We start from the raw sequence: 21379 nt of genomic DNA, 5'->3' as shown, positions 1-21379 counted from the left end.
CATCCAATGTAGACAGCACTACTTTTGTTAACACACAGCTCGTAGAAACGGGCCTGGCAGCTCGCGCCAGTTCTAGACACGGTGAAAGTTTCCTGATTGTGACGGAAGGCCGAATTTACATGACACATTATAAATGAGCATAGTCTGCGATAGATACAGTGCCAAAAAGAAGAGAAGAGGATAAAGACAGAGGTAAAGAGATGTAGTGAAAGAACAATTTATTGCATAGGAGTAAGATACTATAATTTCATGGCAGTTATTTTTACTTTGCCTGAGGCATCCTAGTATTTAGATATTGTGACTTGGACACCTCACTCTAAAATACCTCGAAGGTACCACTGGAGTGTGGTTCCTCACATGCTTTTCGCCAGTAGGGTTGACAGGAGGATCTGGTGGTTAACCATGTCAAAAGCAGTTCACCTGTCTGGTACATCTTTGGATTGTGGGAGAAACCCAGAGGAAACCAACGTCAACACAGAGAACATACAAATTCCACAAAAATGCCTGCTGGAGCAGCTGGGACCCACGTCATTTATTTATTTATTTTTAGCTAACATCCCTATGTCCAATCTGTAGTCACATTTTCAAAATGCTGCACACAATTAACACAACATCTGTCTGTTGTGACAATACCATTATCACAATTTGTGTTGTTTTCACACAATATTCAGTCAACTAATAAGTTTCTAAAATGCTTACATTTTCTTTTCACACAAGCTTACCCCATACCAGAATCATGGATCTTGGTGTTTGTTTTTATTTTTTATTTTTATTTTTACAATTGCTTAAATGCAGCATGACAGAACATACATCATGTTCCCAATTTTATATATTGTTCAAAGTCTATACTTCTGCACCAGCAGCAATTCAAAAGTATTGAAAAAATATTCTATATATAAAATATTGTTACAACTAATATGATTTTTAAGTAACAGATCAATAAAATATTTAGAATCAGTTAGATGAATATTTAGAGTAAAAAATACCTTTTTTAATTTATTTAACCATTAGTGCATTAACTAATGTTAACTAATGAACCTATGTTTAACACTCTACGTTTGTAGACACTATATGGCAAAAAAAAATAAAGTGGGAAAAATCCAAATTATTTCTTTTTTTTTTATGACATATATCTGAAAGATGTCTTTGTGGCTATGGGCAGCTCCAAAACCCATATTCATAATGTGAATATTAGCTAAAGGGACAATGAAAGCCTCAAAATTTAAAAATTTACTTTGAATGGAAAAACAGGAACAAGCAGAGCAACATCAACTGCTGAACGCCACCATGTCTACAGATATAGTTACACCTTCAGACAAAAGGTGGCTGACCATCTCACTAAAGCTACTGTATAAGAAGCCCTTTCAGCTATCACTTTCAGACTGAGAATAGATGACATTAAAATACAGGCTAAACGAGTCACCATGGTATGTGCTGAGCTCGACAAATTGACCAATGTTGATAACAAGAAAATACTACTGGTTTATGTGCAATATATACGTCAAGCCAATGCACATTAGGATGTGGGTATTCTCTTTACACTCAGAAATTACAGGTCTTACAGGAAATCATCCTTCAGGTTTCTGCAGATACACAATACAATCAAAAGTGATGTGAGCTGTTTAAAGCAGTAGAAAGAAGGAAAAAAATTGTGCCAGGAAACCACAATCTGCACAAAGCTTGGCTAAAAAAAACAAGTTTACTTTTGCAAACCACATTACGCTGTGTGACGTCAACACTTGGGCTTTAAAAAGAAGTGTGTGTGTGTGTGTGTGTGTGTGTGTGTGTGTGTGTGTGTGTGTGTGTGTGTGTGTGTGAAGACATTTTGACACTTTTCGAAATACATTTTTGAAACACTGTATTTTTGTAAGTTACAGCAAACAAAACATTAATGGCACAAAGCTTGACATGCGACTCAAAGTTTTTTTTGTCACTTACAAGGTCAGTTGAGGTAGCAGTATATCAGTTCTCTATCGCCATCTATTGACTAAGGAAACAAATATACACTGTCTTTCAAAATTTTAAAATGCTCAGGTGTCAACACAAGTTTATATTTTGGAATGACATTTGTATTATAATATTGCCAGAACATTTGAAGTATTTGTAGATTACAGAATATAATTACACCACTAAATTAATAAATGAGAGAATAAATAAATACAACAAAATGAAAATAACAGCAGACAGTATTTCCTATATTAATTACAATAATTACAATTATATACAATGAAAAATATGTAGCTAGTTTGACTGCCATGTCATCCACTTTACATTTTAATACTGGTCCCCAAATTATTATTATTATTTTTTATTATTATCATTTATTTTGTTTTTAATATGGTAACACTTTCTGTGAAGCCCATTTTTATGATACATTATAAGGGTATTCTTAAGGCATTATAATTAATGCTTAATACATTATAAAAAATACTTATAATATGTTATATCATCTTATAAATAGTCATAATCAACAATTATAATACATTATAATACTTACACTTTTGTGGTTATAACTTTTAATTTATAACACACAATGAACGCCATATTAAATCTAATTTTACATTAATAATGGACTATATATATTTACATTGGTTTTGTAAGATTTGCACAATAACACACTACATCTTTTAAGTGGTTAGTTGTGGAGTGTTATTTGAGTGTTGCAAAGTTACTCAAAGTTAGTCAGTTTGTCAGTTGGAGAACCATAAAATAAAGTGTTAGCATATATTTAGAATATATTAATTATTGGAGACATACTACTAATACTCCAATGATTACTAGTTGACATGTAATTGCAGACATACTTATCAACAGCTGTCGAAAGGGTACGATCAAAATAATCAAACTGATATTATGATAAAAATTGTTCAAAGCAATTTGTGTCATATTACACATTCATCTGATATAGATATAGATATCGAATCGCATGACTGTTTGAGGGAAAACATTTTCTTTAACTCTTTAAACACAAATAATAGCCTTACAATGATTAGTGATAGCTTTACAATGAGGTAGGGCTGTGCAAAAAATAGAATGTGATTTTCATGCGCATCTCGTCAGTAAAGGCACTCCTGTGATTAGTAGTATATCTCCAGCACGTGCGTTCAGATCAGGATTGGCAGGTTTTCAAAACTAGCCCAATTGCGTTTCATTCTGGGCGCTAAAATACACATTTTTTGGCGGGGTTCCCTTGGTAAAATTAGCATTTTAGCGTCTAAACCTCACGTTATTTGTATTGGGGTCGCTTCGACCCGCGGACATGAAAAACAACCTTAGACTTGGCAACACTGGTTGGCCTTTACTACACAGAGCCGTAGTTCACAGAAAACCCACACAAAATCTATTTTAAAACCGGAGGCGATTCTTCTTCGATTTTGAAATCGATTTTGTGTAGCTTGTCGGTGGACTATGGCTCTGTGTCAAGGCCGACCCGCGGCATAGGCGGTATAGGCAAATGCTAAGGGCGCCACTCATCCATAGGGGCGCCAGAATGAGTGAACGAGTGAATTTTTTTTATAATAGGCTACTATTTAAAAACCATTAATTCGAAATACTACAAAATAAAGCAAAAAAAAAAAAAAAAGTCCGGCTCTTCAATCTTCCCCCGCCCATCGAGTGCTTGAAGTGCGTCAGAAACAGAGCGCGCACACGATCAGTTGTTGGTAATTTGTTGTGTAGCGTGCCCAACGCCGCATCCAATGTAGACAGCACTACTTTTGTTAACACACAGCTCGTAGAAACGGGCCTGGCAGCTCGCGCCAGTTCTAGACACGGTGAAAGTTTCCTGATTGTGACGGAAGGCCGAATTTACATGACACATTATAAATGAGCATAGTCTGCGATAGATACAGTGCCAAAAAGAAGAGAAGAGGATAAAGACAGAGGTAAAGAGATGTAGTGAAAGAACAATTTATTGCATAGGAGTAAGATACTATAATTTCATGGCAGTTATTTTTACCTTAAACTTAATGTTAGCAGTTGTTCTGAGTTCTGAGTCACCAGACTGTGATTTTGTACAATCATGTCAGTTTTAAGACGCATTTTTTATTATCACTTTTTTATTAATGTTTTACTCTACAGTTGTGCAGTTTTGGGGGGATACAGTACAGGCCAAAAGTTTGGAAACATTACTATTTTTAATGTTTTTGAAAGAAGTTTCCTCTGCTCATCAAGCCTGCATTTATTTGATCAAAAATACAGAAAAAAATGTAATATTGTGATATATTATTTCAATTTAAAATAATTTGTTTTCAAATTATTATATTTTAAATTATCATTTATTTCTGTGATGCAAAGCTGAATTTTCAGCATCATTACTCCATTCTTCAGTGTCACATGTGACATCCGGTCTATCACATGATCCTTTAGAAATCATTCTAATATGATGATTTATTATGAGTGTTGGAAACAGTTCTGCTGTAATGTGTGTGTGTGTGTGTGTGTATATATATATATATATATATATATATATATATATATATATATATATATATATATATGCTAAATCATGAACACAATGACAGGGTGAAATGGGCTGTGATGCATGGGGCGCCAGGTAAAATCTTGCCTAGGGCAGCAAATTGGTCAGGGCCGGCCCTGCTCTGTGTAGTAAATGACACTCCACCTGAACCAGTGTTGCCAAGTTTGTTTGTTTGTTTGATTGTTTTTCTTGTCTGCAGGTCAATATAAAAATATTTATTTTTATTTATTTATTTATTTATCTGTTTAAAGAAGTGTTGATTTTAAGTTGGATGTTGATGTGCAACATTTAAAGAGGGCATGTTATAATTTTTTTTTCTTCCGTGAGGAAGACCATAACCTAAAAATTTTTTATATATATTAGTTGAGACCTAAACGGTCATGATATTGTATCTCATGACGATTTTTCTCGCTATCTCTGACCCTAACAATGGAATAAGCTTCTGTGAAATACCCTCCATTTTGATTGGCTAACCTTTTTTACATGTGAAATGAGTAGTAGCAGTAATAGTAGCACACAGGCTATGGGTTTACTCTCAGGTCTATAATATGCTGTTGTTTAAAAAAATAAACACAGCCTCATCCTTCAATAAGACTTTATCAGATACTCTCTCTTGTTATTAGCGATTAGTGACGTGACATACAGCCAAGTATGGTGACCCATACTCAGAATTTGTGTTCTGCATTTAACCTATCCAAAGTGCATACACACAGCAGTGAACACACACACACACACACACACACACACTGTGAACACACACCCGGAGCAGTGGGCAGCCATTTCATCACTCTGTAGCCGAAGACTGATTGCCCATTAAACCTAAGTACGGTTGAGCCTGGATGCAAGACCTCCTAGGAAAACTGAGTTGCTGCTGTAAGAGGTGTTAGTGAGGCCATCAGGGGGTGCTCACCCTTTGGTCTGTGTGGGTCCTAATGCCCCAGTATAGTGACGTGGACACTATACCATAAAAAGAACAGTCCTCCAGGTGAGATGTTAAACCAAGGCCCTGACTGTCTATGGTCACTAAAAATCCAATGGCCCATTTCGTAAAAGATTAGGGGTGTATCCCGGACAAATTCCCTCCACTGACCTTTGTCAATCTTGGCCCCCTAATAATCCCCATCCAATGAATTGGCTCTATCACTCTCTCTCCTCTTTACCTGTAGCTGGTGTGTATTGAGCACACTGGAGCCATTGTACTGTGGCTGCCGTCACATCATCCAAGTGGATGCTACACACTGGTGTTGGTTGAGGAGAAATCCCCTCATATGATTGTAAAGTGCTTTGGGTGTACAGCAATACACAACAAAGCGCTATATAAATGGCTAATTCGTTAGATAAAGCTCGATACACGTTATGTAAATCAATCCCACAAGAAAGTTACATTGTGTAGTTTGTGCTACTACTTATTTGGCACATAGTCAAATTGCAAAGAACATGATTAAGAAAAGTTGGTACAAACCAACTAGTGATCCAGTATGCGAGCATCTTTTTACGGACCTGCCTCTATATTTTTTTTAGTGAAATCTGATATTTTTTTCTTTAAGGTTTGTTCTGATGGATGCATAAGCAAGGAAGTTGGTTTCCTGAAAACATCATTCTGCTCCATCCAAGTCTCTTCAGTGAGCCACAAGTTAAACGCTCTTGGAAGCTTTTGGTGTTGGCCAGTGGTTGTTCCTGTGTCAAGTGTTTTGCGCACTTCAGGCTGCACTACCCCTTGCTGTGCTGCAAGCAGCCATCTCCACTGTCTGCTTCAGCACATAAAAAAGAATTTCCCAAAAGAGCAATTTCTTTAAGAAAAAGCTTACATGGTTGCGTCTTTGTAAAGACGATGGATCATCTTTTTAAAGATGCTGTTTCACAGGTGCATTTCTGGATGCAATCTTTAACTGGCACTGGGTGGTGGTCACAATTGCTGCCTCACATATCTGGACATTAAACACAATGAGGTAGCGTTTGCGGATGAGTCATGTTCCCATTTGCGGGAAGATGACCATCTCTGAGCTGCAAGTCAAGTCAAGTCAAGTCACCTGTATTTATATAGCGTCAAAGCGACTGAACAACATTCATTAGGAAAACAGTGTGTCAATAATGCAAAATGATAGTTAAAGGCAGTTCATCATTGAATTCAGTGATGTCATCTCTGTTCAGTTAAATAGTGTCTGTGCATTTATTTGCAATTAAGTCAACGATATCGCTGTAGATGAAGTGACCCCAACTAAGCAAGCCAGAGGCGACAGCGGCAAGGAACCGAAACATCGGTGACAGAATGGAGAAAAAAACCTTGGGAGAAACCAGGCTCAGTTGGGGGACCAGTTCTCCTGTGACCAGACGAAACCAGTAGTTCAATTCCAGGCTGCAGCAAAGTCAGATTGTGCAGAAGAATCATCTGTTTCCTGTGGTCTTGTCCTGGTGGTCCTCTGAGACAAAGTCTTTACAGGGGATCTGTATCTGGGGCTCTAGTTGTCCTGGTCTCCGCTGTCTTTCAGGACAGTAGAGGTCCTTTCTAGGTGCTGATCCACCATCTGGTCTGGATACGTACTGGATCCGGGTGACTGCAGTTACCCTCTGATCTGGATACAGACTGGATCTGGTGGCTACGGTGACCTCGGAATAAGAGAGAAACAGACAAATATTAGCATAGATGCCATTCTTCTAATGATGTAGCAAGTACATAGGGTGTTATGGGAAGTCCTGGCTCAGTTTTCTAAAGGGGGTGGAGCTCTGTTGCCTCTTACGTGATCTAGTGATCTACGAGCTCCTGGCGGCTGTGGCATTGGTGGTTTGAGGATTACAGTGATGGCGAACCCCTCATGGAACCAACCCATGGGGGACCATCTCTCCTCTAGCGGTCTGCAATCAGTTGAGCCAGTGAAGGAACATGCTGGGCACTCTTCAACGAGCGTACCAGCGGTATCCTTCGGTGCTTCTCCCAATGACCAGATGTTGATCACTGCATCAGAGGGAGAGCCCTCTGGAGAGGAAGATTCAGCTGTGTGTCACTGATAGGGTAGTGCTCGAGTGGAAATCTCCTCTTCATCCTGAGCCCTCAAGGCTGGATGATTGGTTTCTCGGGGTGTCTTGCGCTGGTTCTCAGCACCCCGCCTCGGTGCCTTTCTTCCTGGAGGTGCATGAGGATCTCACCTGGTCATGGACGGCACCTTTTACTGCTGGAAACAGATCTGCTGGTTCCTCCTCCCTCACTACCCTCGCTGGTTATGCAGCTAGGTGGTATACGGGGTCCCACCTGGTGGAGCAGTCTGTTGCAATGCAGTTATGACCCAATACCTCCTCCTCCCGGCAGGGCGAACCATGCCTCCCCTTCTTGGTTTGTAGATACTTGTCTGACCAGTGATACTTACACGGCCACAGCTCCTTAATGTCCCTGTGTTCCAGACCAGCCTCTTCCGCAATGCAGTCAAGAGCCTGGCCCAGCAGCTCTCAGCTGCACAGAAGCAGACTGAGGAGCAAATCCTGCTCCTGGAGGCAACTGATGCCTCCACCTATCTGCCGGCCACAGTGCCCCATCCTGCTTATCGGATGAGGTTTAGACGGCCGCATCTGCACTGGCAAATCAATTGACTAGAGTTGTTAACAGTGTGCCTTGTTGTCTCAAACTGACTCAAAGGGTGCTTACGAGGCAAGCACGCACTGGTCCGAATGGACAACATAGCAACCGTTGTCTACATCAACCAACAAGGTCGTCTGCGCTCTTATCACATTTTACAACCCGCCTGCCACCTCCTCCTTTGGAGTCAGAAGCTTCTAAGGTCACTTTGTGCCATTCACATTCCAGGCCTGCTCAACCATATGCTCCCTAGAGAGTGGTGATTCCATCCTCAGGCGTTCCAGCTGATTTGGAGACATTTCAGAGATGCTCAGGAAGACCTGTTTGCTTGTCCCAAAACCTCTCACTGCCAGTTCACTCGGCACAGATGCACTGGAACAAAGCAGGCCATGGGGCCTGTGCAAGTATTACTGACTCAGAGATGGGGCACCCTGTGGCACCCATGTCCAAACCTCTGGAAACTTCATGTCTGGTACCTGGATGGGACATGAAGGTTCTTGGTGACCTACCCCAAGTACACTATCACTTCGGTGAGAGCTCCGTCTATGAGACACATTTATATCTTCAAGTGAAACCTGTTGGTCAAATGGTGTTTTTCTCATCGAGAAGACCCCCAAAGATGCCTGATCAGGGTCATGCATTACTTTTTGAAGCAAGTCAAGTCAAGTCACCTTTATTTATATAGCGCTTTAAACAAAATACATTGCATCAAAGCAACTGAACAACATTCATTAGGAAAACAGTGTGTCAATAATGCAAAATGACAGTTAAAGGCAGTTCATCATTGAATTCAGTGAGGTCATCTCTGTTCAGTTTAAATAGTGTCTGTGCATTTATATTGCAATCAAGTCAATGATATCGCTGTAGATGAAGTGACCCCAACTAAGCAAGCCAGAGCAAGGAACCGAAATTCCATCGGTGACAGAATGGAGAAAAAAACCTTAGGAGAAACCAGGCCCAGTTGGGGGGCCAGTTCTCCTCTGACCAGACGAAACCAGATTGTGTCAGATTGTGCAGAAGAATCATCCATTTCTTGTGGTCTTGTCCTGGTGGCCGTCTGAGACAAGGTCTTTACAGGGGATCTGTATCTGGGGCTCTAGTTGTCCTGGTCTCCACTGTCTTTCAGGGCTGTAGAGGTCCTTTCTAGGTGCTGATCCACCATCTGGTCTGGATACGTACTGGATCCGGGTGACTGCAGTGACCCTCTGATCTGGATACAGACTGGATCTGGTGGCTACGGTGGCCTTGGAATAAGAGAGAAACAGACTAATATTATCGTAGATGCCATTCTTCTCATGATGTAGCAAGTACAACGGGTGGTATGGGAAGTGTTCCCGGTTCTGGTTTACCTAATTAATGCAGCCTAAAAATCCTTTCCGGATTTGGATATTAAAAGCATATTAGTATGTTATGTGTAAGCCAGGTTAACCCTCTGGAGTCTAAGGGTATTTTTGGGGCCTGGAGAAGTTTTGTCATGCTCTGACATTTGTGCTTTTTACAGTTTCTTATAAATATCTAAATGGGTAAAGTCTAATCTTACTGTAATCAGCACAAACTGGGCTATAATAATATGTGAAATCGAGCATCGCGCTAGTTCAGTCAGGCCACATTAGTCACGCTTTTATCAGCCGACAGTCAGCTGTTCCTGACGTGTACCAATCCAGTCTTGACACCGATCACCTGCGGTCTATTTAAATTCCCATTCTTCAGCGTCTCTTCCATCGCATCGCTGCTTGCAATTAACTGATCACATCTCTGCTTGCAAATCAAACTGTTGCAGTTTGTTTCAGAACATCTGAAATCCGCATCTAAGATAAGTGAATGCTCTTTTAATCCATAACACTGTGTATGTTGCCTGGTGGTTAACATCGTTTTGCATCGGTTGCAGGAACGAATATTAAGCATATTTGCAGCAGCATTTATACATGTGTGTTCATACACCTTGAGTCAAATTTGTTGTTCGAATTCAATTTTACAGTCTCTGCACTGGCTACCTATTAAGTTCCGTATCAGTTACAAATTATCATTACTTACCTATAAGGCCCTAAATGGTTTAGCTCCTGCGTACCTAACTAGCCTTCTACCACGCTACAACCCATCACGCACCCTAAGGTCACAAAACGCTGGACTTTTGGTAGTTCCTAGGATAGCAAAGTCCACTAAAGGAGGTAGAGCTTTTTCACATTTGGCTCCCAAACTCTGGAATAGCCTTCCTGATAATGTTCGGGGTTCAGACACACTCTCTCTGTTTAAATCTAGATTAAAAACGCATCTCTTTCGCCAAGCATTCGAATAATGTATCTCTTAAATTGTGAGTGTAGTTGCATCTGCATTTTTATTCTTTAGCTTGGGTTAAACTAATTTTACTTTGTTGGATCAGCAGCTATGCTAATGATGTCTCTATTTTGTTTCTATGTTTTGCCACGGGATTTACATCCCGTGGTAACTAGGATTTACACAAGCTCCAGTCTGGATCCAGAACATCTGAGAAGAGATGATGCTGACCCTCAGAGGACCTCAGATGATCCTAACCTTGAATCAACAAACAGAACTAACAATTATTGCTACATGTGTGACTGCATCATATAATTACTATTAATTAATAATATTGATAGTTCATCATCTAGCTGACTACGTCTTGTATTATTATTATTATTTTTCTTTTTCTAAAATCCTGTAAAACGTGCACAAACTACTAGCTACTACTAAATATTGTAGAAACATAATTTTCTGTAAAGTTGCTTTGTAACGATTTGTATTGTAAAAAGCGCTATACAAATAAACTTGAATTGAATTGAATTTAATTGAATTGTTCGTAATGGAAATGCAACGCTGGACATCACATGTAAACCCATGAGAGTTAAACACTTCCATTGACTTCCCAAGAGAATGGCAAAGAACCTGTCTTTTCTACATGTATATGGACCAAAATGACTTCTAAATGAATCAGTCCATCGCTTCACTCCATATTCATTTATATGTAACCCACACATTTGACTATCATGTTATAATCACTTATTGTGTATGTCTTTTAATAACTATGGGATAACTTAAGGATTCATAATCATGTTTGGTATGTTTGTGATGGAAACTGCTTGCTTGAAATAGGCCTGACAATCAAATATTTGTCAAATGTATCAAATTCATGTTATAGGAATCATGTCTAAAATTATACCCTACAAGAGCGGGAAAATTCGGACCACATGCTTGGTAAGATAAACATATGATTTATGATGCCCCCGAGCCAAGACAATATCTGATTGGTCAAGACAACATTTGAGGTGTGGCCAACAGGCCAGTTTAAATACTCAGGACACCATAAAATCTTGCTTTTAGTCTCTAGCTTTGCTTCTGCTATTAGTCATGACTGCTTTTAGTCTCTAGCTATGCTTCTGCTATTAGTTATGTCTGCTTTTAGTCTCTAGCAATGCTTCTGCTATTAGTTATGTCTGCTTTTAGTTTGCTTTTAGCTTTGCTTCTTAGCTTTAGCTTTTAGCCATGATGTTTGTCATCACTGTTCTTTGAGCGCGGTCCTAGCGTGCTTCAGCCTGCACGCCTGCTGCTACTTAGCCACGATGAGAAGGAAAACCACCTAGTCTCGTCAAACTTTACTTCTTTTCTTTTCCGTTTGAGAGTTTTGTGTTCTAAGTTAAGTTTTGTAACGCCGTCTGACCTCGTCTGCGCGTTCAACTTCACCCAGCGCACACAACTCTGCACCTTCAGCCAACGCCCCACCACGGGCCTTCCCAAGACGTCACTTCAGCGACTACTGAACTTCCAGCCAATTAGCGACAACTTTACACAGACAATGTACCTTCAGACATTTGTGCTGGTGTATCTAATATAATTTTAACCTCATTGAGGAACTCAATGTGAGGGTTGATTAAGTGATTGATGGCTGTTCATGTCTATGCAATTTAACGTATTGCTGTAAACTTGGGATTCCATATTTCCATTCTCTTAAACTCATCTTTCCCTAACTTTCGATCTTCCTGTAACTTGTGTGAATGTGTTAGTGCGTGCGTGCGTTTATGTGTTTAGATTAGTTTATATGTCTTAGATTTATCTAATAAAGCCTTATTCATATTGAAAAGAGAAGTATCTTGTGTTTTGTGCTTACAAGTTGATGTCTTAAACTGCCGATCTTGTTACTGTTCTAATTGATAGTGTTTTCACTATAGTTTGGATCTTAATATCCAGCACAGATTTGATGTTAAACGGCTTGTTAAGTGAATCGCAGGGCATCTCAGTGATCAGCCGTGAAACAGTGATTCTGTTCAAATTCCCTTTAAAATCTTAAATGATTCCCTTTGAGCTAAATTGACCTGTTTCCCTTACAGGGGGTTCGCTGTATTAGCGGCGAAATCTCAATGTCACTGATGTCTATTTCTAAGGTTGATGTCACATTAGCTGTGTGAGTGTTTAAGATGCACGCAGCTTCAAAAGCACCATTTATCGCTCTATGGCTTCTATACATAGGCTTATAAGAACGTGATCTCAATAGCCAAATTACATGTATTTTTTTTCATTCAGATTTAAAGATTCGGTGGACTGTTTACATGAGACGTTATCTAATCCGAAATGGTGTTTATATGTGCTCGTGCTTTCAATTTTGGGACATACTAAGTGGCCTACAATGACATGCAAATTAGCAGAGAGAAAAAAAAAACTGCCCACGGTTGCATTAATATTTTTAATAACTGCTCGCACTGCTTGGAATTAACAGACTAATATTTGAACCTCTAGTGTTCATTCGTGCGCTCAGTCATGTGGCCCGAACACGATCACAATCACACTGGCCGTCTTCTATCGTACCACACCAGTGGTGTACTCGGGGCCATACGCAAGTATACTCACTTGTTTTGTTGCTTCGCAAAGTCTGTAATTTTACTATCATGAATCGTTTCCCTTATGGTGTACCATACAGTTGTGAAACTAGTGATTCTTTGTTGTAATTGGTGTATTATCAGTTCTGTCATTTTACATTTCCCCGCCCATCATCTACTGAGTGCGCGTGTCTGCTGCAGCGAATGAACTCCACTCAAATGTCATCGGGTGAACCGGGACACCTCCCCTACATTAGGCACCGTTTCTAAAATACACCAAACTGCCAAAAAAAGTATGAAGCGGCGCTACGTACTGCATCCGACAGCTGCATGCAAGAGCAGAGTCTCCCGCACAGTGCTGCGTTTGCGCAACAATGTAAAGTGATAAACCGCTTCATCCATTCAGATGTGACACAGAATTATTGATATTGTCGTGTCGGGTGACACATGAGAACATTAAAGGTTCTATAGTGATGCTGCCTGAAAAACATCCACAATAATGTTAAACTGCATGAAGAGGTAAACTGGAAAACGCCAACATATGTCTATTCAGCAAGGGGAAATAACCGTAGCCAAGACATTCTGTAATGCAGCTCTGAAATGAATTGTATTCTGAAAAAAAAGAAAAAAAGATCATTATCAATTCTGTACTTAAATGGAAAAATTCACGATTTCTCACCAAGTTTCAGTAAACAATGAATCATGAGGGGGCGGCTTATGAACACAGACCGCAGGGGAAGCTGAGACGGCACCCTGCACCGTGACAGCAACGAGCTATCGCACAACATTTACAAATGGGTTTATGAATCTGTATCATTTATACAATGATGAATGTGTTTTCATTGAGCTATTCACTATCATAGTGTTGTTTCAAAGCTGAAAAGCAGTAAATTTTGCTCACTATTACATCAGCTTTCTGCTCTGGTCATGAGATTCCGGATTCCATTCTAATGTGTGTTATTGTACAATTGGAATTTTATCTTTTTCGTCCACTATTTCCCAGTCTCTACTGTAATGTCAGTGTCTACTAATCACTGAATGCACAGCGTTGCCTACATCACGTTCCCATTCTAAATACTACGACTATTGATGTGGTTACATAGATACAAGTAATCGGTTTAACACGTTTACATGGCAGAATTTTAATTTAGTTCGGTTATAGAAGGTTATCCCACCCCTTAACAGATTACCATTCGGTTTGGGCAATTTTATTCTGACTGTGGTGTTTATATGGAGCATTTTCATTCAGACTGGACGTCATCCTAAGTTTCCGAAGGGTGTATGCTTCCCCTGCTGGACTACCACCCTCCATTATGCAACTCACAGCTTTAATGTATTACATGCTCATCGTGCCGCAGCAAGGGGTCGTATGTATTACACATTTGCTTAAAGGGGGGCTACAATGGTGTTTTATGGTTTCAGAGTTGTTCAGTGTTAAAGAGATGGATTTTCGTGCTAAACATGGCCAATTTGGATGAATGGAGTTTTCTGTGCCGGAATTCTTACTTCTGGGTTGTACAAGTTTCGGTAGATTTTCGATCATGGATCTAATGATGTAGATGATGGTGGAACTCCTTATGAGCATTTCTATCGGGAATGCACGCCTGCGCACATGTCGACCAGAGGAGAGCATTACCTCGCCATAAACGCAATTCATCAGGAATTTGTTGGCAGCGCCGCATAGGATTTGTTCGAGAATGTCTCCAAATAAGTGTGTTTTGGATGTGAGGGGAAAGTTTACCATGTTCAGCTTCTCAAGGAACCTAGCATTACATGAACCGCGGATGCAGTTTGCTTTTCCCGGGCAGCAATGGAGTGTAGCAAGTGTGTTTGTGTTCTCGTCATCTCAGTGAGGAATGTTTTATAAACAAGACCAGGTTGATGCTGGATTTGCACATCGTTTGCTATTAAAACATGGTAAAAGACCCCATTCAGGTAGTACAACTGCATCAGATTTCTGTCTTTGTCGGAAATCAGCACATAAGTGAATATATATTAAAGAAAACAACACAAAACATCCGTATTATAGCTCTGCCCACAACATGTACATGCTTCCCCCATACAGTTCATTCTAATATTTTGCATAAGCAGCTAAAGCAACATGCTTGTTGTATGCTTTCTTTCTGAGTTTGGGTGATATTTCCCCCATAAATATAGTATCAAGCAACATTCTCATTGCTGGCCATTCAAATTGCATCAGTTGTGTTGGGGAGTTTTGGCTTATGGTTGTTTTGGGGGTTTGTCTTGCTGCTCTCTCCGCTCTGTCCAAGCATGGCTGCATGGACAGACGTGTGGAGCGTTGAACAGAACATAACCATACCGCCAACACTAACTGTATGCAATTATAATTGTCATAAATATACTTGACGGAAGTGGTCCTGTTTGAAACTGAGCATCGCATTAGTTCAGTCAGGCCACGTTAGTCACGCTTGCATCAGCTGACAGTCTGTATCCAGCTGTATCCAGTCTTGACACCGATCACCTGCGGTCTATTTAAATTCCCATTCCCATTCTCTTCAATCGCAGCGCTGCTTGCAATTAACATCCTCCTCCAACCCCAACTCCACCAACTGAACCTGTAATCCGATCTAACTTTGTTATTTCTTTACAGTCTCTTCACTGGAAGCAGTCTCTATCACATTTTTGTTTACAACTCATGTAATTGTGAATTGTAATTATGTATGCTTATAATGGTTCTGTTCTGTACCCCAGGGGGTTTGTCTTGCTGCTCTCTCCGCTCTGTCCAAGCATGGCTGCATGGACAGGCGTGTGGAGCGTTGCCCAGAACATAACCATACTGCCAACACTAACTGTATGCAATTATAATTGTCATAAATATACTTGACGGAAGTGGTCCTGATTGAAATGCATGTATGTACATGATTGTATTTTTGAGAAAAAAAATATTATGCATGGTTAGTGAAAAACTAAAAATGTTAAATCACTTGAATAAGGCAATAAAACACATACAGAACAATGGTTCCCGGGATTTTTGAGAACTGGAGCTTGTAGCCTAGAATTTTTCTTTCTAAATTATGTAAAAATCATCTTGTTTACTCACTCACTTTAAATTTTCGAAGACACTTTTTGTTGGTAAAAGTCATATGCAAGTAGGCGTCAACTATCATGAATATCATTGTGATTTACACCGGATTAGACAAAAGCCTGCATAATGAGCTACATAAAGAGCGTCTCAGTCAGCTGTGTGTCACTGAGAGGGAGGAGTTACAAGAAAGAATGCGAGGACAAAATAAATATATATAATTTTATGTCTGTAGTTTATTTAGAATATATTTCATTATCCCACAACACATTTAATATCCACTTGGGGAGCAGTTAAACAGTTTATTAGGAACAATCAAAGCTGACTTTCAAACAAATTTTTTTGCATCATTACTCCAGTCACACAATCCTTCAGAAATCCTTTTAACAATCTTATTTTCTACAAAAAACATTTATTGTTATTATTATTATTATCATTATTATTATTATTATTATTAATGTTGAAAAGAGCTGAGAATATTTTTCAGGTTTTTTTAGGGGGGATAAATTGAAAGAACAGCATTGTCTGTTACATTTGTTACAGTTATCTTTTTTTGTTACATTTATATTATTTACATCAAGCTTTTGAATGGTATAGTATTTTATATTGTTATTTAAATATCATAATGTTTCACCTGATTATACATTTAGTCAGGAATTATAGTTTGGAAAAAGTATTTGGAAAAAGTCTAACTAGTAAAAATGTTTACACGTTATTTGAAAACTAGTACAAGTATATAAATAAAAAGAGACTTACTCATGTTTATGATCTCTGCTGAATAAAGTGCTTCATTCTTTTTTACTGAGGAAATCCATTTCTCAAATCCTCAACCACATCACATCTTTTTGGGATGAATTATGTCTTATTCCTCTCATCGCGAAGCAAACAGTAAAATAAAATAAAAAACTTGAAGAACTGTCTCACTGCTTTTTCTTCTGTGTGGGCATATTCAAGCCGCGCACTTCAGTTTGAATCTGAATAGAGCGTTCAGTGCGGGTGCGGAGGCGTGTTCTCATTAGAAGATAATAAACTTTTTTATTTTATAAGTGCACAGAGTTTTGTTGTAATTTTGTCTGTATACAAAAAAGGTAGACCCTTTACAGATTTGATTGATGTTATTGCTCTTATCTGTACAATTAAAACTGAAAGTGTAATTTAAGTTCTTTTCGGGCTTATCAGGAGAAAATGACTCATAACGCGTATACACGTCAATCGACTCCAGAGGGTTAAAGAGATGGGTCTTTAATCTAGATTTAAACTGCAAGAGTGTGTCTGCCTCCCAAACAATGTTAGGTAGGTTATTCCAGAGTTTAGGCACCAAATAGGAAAAGGATCTGGAGTGCTGAAGCGAAGGCTGTCTCTCTCCACCCTTAAAGTCTATGTTACTGTAATTGCTGCTTACCATGACCCAGTGGAAGGGAAGTTGGTAGGTAAGCATGACCTGATCATCAGGTTCCTTGGGGGGGGGGGGGGGGGGGGGGTTAAATCCTCCCCAGCCCCATCCAAACCCTCTTGGGACAGGTCTTTAGTGCTTAGAGCACTACAGCAGGGCCCATTTGAGCCTTTTCAGTCAGTCGAGCTAAAGTTTCCTTCATTGAAAACTGCTCCTGCTTGCTCTAGCCTCCATCAAGAGGGTAGGGGACCTGCACACATTTTCAGTCGACAATGCATGCATAGAGTTTGGGCCGGCTGACTCCCAGGTAATCCTCAGGCCCCGGCCCGACTATGTGCCCAAGGTTCCCACTACTCCATTCAGGAACCAGGCGGTGAGCCTGCAAGCACTGCCCCCAGAGGAGGCAGACCCAGCCCTAGCTTTGCTCTGTCCATCCGGGCCTTGAGATGATACGTAGACCGGACACAAACTTTAGGACCTCAGACTAGTTCTTTGTCTCTTACGGAGGCTGGTAGAAGGGGAAGGCTGTCTCTAAAGAGAGGATGGCCCGCTGAATTTTGGAGGCCATCGCCATGGCTTAGGGTGTTCCCTGCCCACTCAGGTTGTGAGCTCACTCTACTAGAAGTGTGGCATTCTCCTGGACGCTGGCTCATGGCGACTCGCTAACAGATATTTGTAGAACTGTGGGCTGATAAATCCTTGAGAACCAGTAGAAGGCTGGGTTCCATGTGAGACCTAAGTGGATCCCATATGTGTAAAGTCCACGGTATAGGCTCAGAGCCTGTGTTTCCCCAGCAGACTTCTGCCATTTTCAAGAGGGTTACAATCACCTCTCCTATGTTCCATATGCACCTAAATGGATGTTCATATGTGTATTTCCTTCTGAAAACCTCCTTCGGGAAGGATGGTGCTTCAGCAGCATCCCTGTTTCAAGTGGAACGGGTACGTTTTCCTAATGTTATCCAGTCTCACTCAGTGGGTAGTGCTACGACAACGCTTGAATGGTTTTCTTGTTTCGAGCCCCTGCCTACACCAAAAAGGGGTGTAGGTGGTTCGCACAGGGCACTGTAAGGGGCAGCATCCATTGTGCTTTGATAGGAAATCCCGATTCGTTGGTCACCAACGTGATGTTGAGAGTGACTGACTGAAAGGGAACATCTCTGTTATGTATGTAACCCTCACTCCCTGAAGGAGGGAAAAGAGATGTCATGTCCCGTCCCCACGGCTGCTGTATCACCGATGAGCGGCCAGGTCACCGACTCGGCTCCTCAGTGAAAACCTGGTATGCATTGCACCTGCTGCCTTTTTATGCTCACGCTGTTATCAGTGGCAAATGGATGCAATAATTGCATGCCGTGTCCATTGGCATGTTTAGTTACAAAAAATACAGTTTAGTATAACAAATCGTACTTATAAAATAAAACAATGTGACATGTTCTTCTAAAAAAATGTTTTATTTGTTGTCTTGTCCATGTCCTAAGCAATATGTAGGAAAGAATTATAAACAAGTTAAAACACGCATTTTTGAAAATTTGAGTGCTATTAGAAGAAATGACCAGAAATTTATTGTTGCACGCCACTTTAATGAAATGGGTTAAATAAAGAGCATTAATTCTGAGTATGGGTCACCATACTTGGCTTTATGTATGGCATGTCACTTTAATGAAATGTAATTGAGTCTCTGATTTAAATTTTGTAGTTATGTAGTTCCATTTTTCTTAACCAGGATGCAGAGGTGGAAAGTAACGAATTACATTTACTCGCGTTACTGTAATTGAGTAGCTTTTTTGTGTACTAATACTTTTTAAAGTACTTTTTTAAATCTGTAATTTTACTTTTACTTAAGTATATTTTGTTTGAAGTATTGTACTTCGCTACATTTTAAAACACATTAATTACTGAGTAAAAAAAATATAAAAATAAAAAAAATAAATCGCTCCCTGGAAACTACGTCAGTAAATGGGCAGGAGGGCAAACTGGCGCTAAAATCACAAGAAAGATGCAGACGGTCAAAACAGGCGTTAGTGGTGCAGACACCGCTGAAAACGAAACCCCGTCATATTCTGAAGTTGAACTCGAAGGAAATGAAGTGAACCCATGGCCATATGTATGCTCTATTATGCAGTGTAAGCTGTACTTGCCTAGGAAGTAGCAGCTTATAAAATTTCGACAAGACATACCCTGCTACCCTTCGCAAGAATGTAGAGGTAAGCTAAATAATTGCATCGTTGCATTGGTGGTTAAAATGAAGCTTTGACATTTTAGCAAGAGGTTTTGCACAAATTAGCCAAAAAGACAGTGGTGAGGAGTGTGCTATTTTTGTTTTAATGATGTGTGCGCGCATTTATAGTGCGTTCTTTTACTTTGTGATTCAGTCTCCTAAAATGCATTTAGAATGATCACAAAATTGAAGATATAGGGGCAGAAAATTCACATATTTATATAATTTCATATATTAAATCAAAATCACACAAAAAATGCCATCTTTTCCTCCAAAAATCATCATGAATATATACATACATATATATAACAGTTCAGTAATAGGGTGACCACCCGTCCCGCGTAGCGCGTGCGCGCACAGCGTTTGAAGCCCAATTCATGCGTCCCGCAAATTGAGACTGTGTCACGCAAAATCAATGCTTGCTCAAAAAAAGTTGATGGCTCTATATCCTCGAGCCCCAGGCAGCCAAACGAACATTACTTGACAGTTCAGCACGCTACTGCGAGAGCGGGAGCGAGCGAGTTTGAATGAGAGATGAAGTTTACATTTTTATTATTTCTGTTTTAACGTTTTTGCTACATTATTTATATTAAAATATGTTATGCAGGCAATAACTCAGTTTACTATTTGACTAATTTACTGAGGTGGCATCGTTGTTAACTTACAAAAATGATAATTTGGTGGATAATTGACATTTTTTCGTTAATAACAGGTAGTGTATTCCGATGTAAAATTAACAGTCGCCTGTGGACGCTCAACAACCATCTTATCTGAGCTCAAAACGCTGCTTGAGCAAGTGTCAAGATACTAAAAGTAATAAATACATAATTATGAACGTTTATGTGTGTTTATTTTTGTTCTCAGTGCGTTATTTTAATAGCAATTAATGATTATGAACATAAAGCATTACAATATATATATATATATATATATATATATATATATATATATATATATATATATATATTACTATATACTATCGATGAAACCACAAAGCTGACGCGGGAGGTATGTATAACTGCAATATAAAGTAATTTTGAGTATTATTGCTATTAGTATTATTTTCTAAAATTAGGTAGATGTAATATAAAAGTACACATGGCAATGTTTTTGCAACAGCTCCAAGTCTCACGCGCAGTGTAGGTTATACGTCACTGTCCGAATCCGTTCACTTATTTATTTATTCACTCCTTCCTGATATAGTGAACTCAACTGCCATACACTATATAGGGATTAGTGAATGAGTGAATTCCCTTCCCTTGAGTTGTGATGTCAGACTTTTTTTTTTTTAACTTTTCCTGTGGTGTTGAGCAACTACAATTCATTTTAATCCTATAATTTTATATTATAATTTATTTAAAGTGAATAAATTGTAATGAAAAATTAATAAAATAGCTAAAGTAAATCGTAAGTGGAAGTGCATCTGTCAATTCTGTCATGAGCATATATCAGCAATTAGACATGTTTAGGGGAATAGGGCATTATTAATATACCATGCAAGGTGGTATGTGCTAGAAATGGGTAAACCACTATCAGTGAGTCTGCCCATGGGGTGTCCCACATTGTCCCTCAGAAACGTACCCCTTGTCCCCACTTGGGCTTATTAGCAGGTGGTCACCCTATTCAGTAAACATGTTAATTAAGAGACTTGCGTTTTAGACACCATATTGCCTTTTTTAGCTCTATTTCTACAACAGAAAATAATTCCAAACACAGCCACCAAAGCACAGTTTTGCGTCTCTGAGCAACGTGACAGTGTTTCGTTCCTGAATGAATCAACCGTTTAAATGATTCGGTTTAAATGATTCGGTTCAGTCGCAATGACTCGCTTATTAACAGTGACTTGCT

The 21379-nt window shown here is 39.5% G+C and overlaps 1 protein-coding gene across 1 annotated transcript in view; it reads left to right on the top strand.

Annotated features, from left to right (window-relative positions):
* Window positions 1–10690, top strand: part of LOC132152622 (uncharacterized) — a 254545-nt gene extending 243855 nt beyond the window's left edge. The window contains exon 2 of the mRNA XM_059561384.1: window positions 10499–10690. The gene's annotated coding sequence lies outside the window, so the exon portion shown is untranslated. The remainder of the gene's footprint in view (window positions 1–10498) is intronic.
* The last annotated feature ends 10689 nt before the right edge of the window (window positions 10691–21379 follow it).

Source organism: Carassius carassius, chromosome 11 (genome assembly GCF_963082965.1).
Source record: "Carassius carassius chromosome 11, fCarCar2.1, whole genome shotgun sequence".
Lineage (NCBI taxonomy): Eukaryota > Metazoa > Chordata > Actinopteri > Cypriniformes > Cyprinidae > Carassius > Carassius carassius.
Note: the sequence above shows the minus strand (reverse complement) of the source record. Positions and strands in the feature narration are given on the sequence as shown.